Source organism: Lucilia sericata, unplaced genomic scaffold, assembly GCF_015586225.1.
Source record: "Lucilia sericata isolate MDLA Ls3-8-SP2 unplaced genomic scaffold, ASM1558622v1 Contig000464F_arrow, whole genome shotgun sequence".
NCBI classification, from domain to species: Eukaryota; Metazoa; Arthropoda; class Insecta; order Diptera; family Calliphoridae; genus Lucilia; species Lucilia sericata.
This window is the reverse complement of record NW_023994479.1, coordinates 297,558-299,792: the sequence shown is the minus strand read 5'-3', so window position 1 is coordinate 299,792 and position 2,235 is coordinate 297,558. Positions and strand designations below refer to the sequence as shown.

At 31.1% G+C, this 2,235-nt stretch overlaps 1 pseudogene; it reads right to left on the bottom strand.

Moving 5' to 3' along the window:
- Positions 1 to 481: 481 nt before the first annotated feature.
- On the bottom strand, positions 482 to 1,812 carry LOC119605208 (annotated as a pseudogene).
- Positions 1,813 to 2,235: the final 423 nt, after the last annotated feature.

The following is a 2,235-nucleotide window of genomic DNA, read 5'->3' as shown; positions in this document are numbered from 1 at the left end:
TTTGTTCACAAGAAATTTCTTTTCGGATCAGCCCATATTTGATCATAACATATAAAAATCACTTCTGAAAATCATTTAATGGCAAATAACTCATGAACTAATAACGATTTTGAAATAAAATTTGACTCTAATATGTTTTGTAAAACACCAATCGTTCTGAGAAATTTTTTCCGAATCAGTCCATAGTTGGTCGCAGCTCCTAACCTGTTTATTTACCTTCATATTGACTGTATAAATTTTCAAATTATTATTCTAGAATATTTTGGAATGAAAAGAAAAAGGTGGTTTCACTTTCGGTGAGGAATGTGTGTAATTTTCTATTAATATTTGCAGGATAATAAAATTCTATTGGCTTTAGTTTTGTGCAGTTCTACTATATTGAGTTGCATTAAGTTTTTTTTTTCTAAAATTCTACTAAATAATGAACTAGAAAAGAATTACATTATATATAAAACGTTATGTGAATATCTTGTTAATAACTTTACATATCATCCGATTCCAAAAAATTTAAAAGCATTATCATATAACTATAAATAGCTTTTGTTAACTGCAGAGCCGTACTCATAGACAATGGCATAATTTGACCAATTGTCAAAGTTGTTGGTCGTTGGGACTTTCGTAACATTAAGAGAACTAATTTTTGTTCTGGTACAGACAGTTCGTACCACAAGCAATCACCATAAATAACATCAATTACATCGTCATTCTGTTAAAGAATTTATGTTCAACATATTTAATATAAAGATCTTAGACTTACCGAAATTTCCACCAAATGACCAAGTCCACAATATGCATACAATATGAGTGTGCTATATGCCAAATAACGAAGGCAGCCGGCCAGCTATGTATAACAATGGAAAAAATTGTGCAACAAATACCCACAACCGAAGTAGAAATTTGAACAAATATAACACTATAATAGGCTCCTTCAACTTGCTTAACGAATCTGAAAGAAAACTAAAAAATATTGCCTTCTAACTTATTCTTCAATTAGTACTCACTTATTATAGTGTTGATGCCATTCGACAATATCCTTTAAAAGCGGAAGCGTTTTCTTTGAATCCCGCTTATCAGTTGTCATCCGATTTAGTTTTTCAAATTTAATCCTTAAAATATCCTTTAGCATAGGAATATGTAGAATGAATATAAAAATATACATGTCACCGGCAAAATTTCCAAAACCTCCCAAACACAGAAGAAAAACATGGACAACATTATGCACCACATAACCGAAATGAGTTAATGGATCTATGCCGGGCACTAAAAATTGCATAACAAACAATTTTTCGCCATACAACATCCCATAAATTAGGGGATACAGAACAAGGCTACACACCACAAAAATATAAATCATTAAAACAATTTTCATAATTTTCGTTATCAAATCAATGCGATATGTTAGAATCATCCAAAAGTCTTTGTCGGTTTCATACTCCTTATATATATCGTACAGATTTTCATGCAAATAAACCATTACCTTACGATGAAAAAGAGCCACAAGCAATTTACTATAACCCTAGTAAATTATTTTGAAAATATATATTCTGAGAAAGGAATACATTAACCCACCTGTGCTGCACTTCCCACTAAGCTTAGTGTCTGCAACATTACTTTCCAGTCACCTTCCACCACCAATCCAATATAGATGGTATAAATTGTACAGCAAAAAAATGCATTAATGGCAAAAATCACGGTCCATGTCAACCAGGACATCCTAAAGTTAGGATTAATTACATCAGCTCCGCAAACAACGGCCATTGTTCGCGTAATGTGTGTTATTTTAATATAACGTTCCGAGCAATTTTTAGCCATTGGGACTTGGAAAATTCTTAAACTCAACTAAGCAAGTTATAATCCTAAACAGTACATTTTATATCATATTTCTCGGTTTAAATTACACCAAGAAAAATAACTACATCGAAATTAGAAAAAGCTAAATTATATTTGCTTGTATACATAACATTATGTATACATACATACATATTTTTATTCTACAATATTAGAGATAGCATGATCGAACTGTTTATATGTCCGTCTGTCTATACATTTGTTTTTTGAAGATATATTCAGTATTCAGGTCTTCAATAGTTCTGTCAATGATGCTCAGCGAAATCCGTTTATAAAGGACAAAAACCAATAAAAAAAAAAATTGCAGCCTTTTTAACATTAAAACAAGTTAGAGTCGTATGTTCGGCTGTGCGAATCTTATGTACCCTTCATCATGATGTGTTAAAA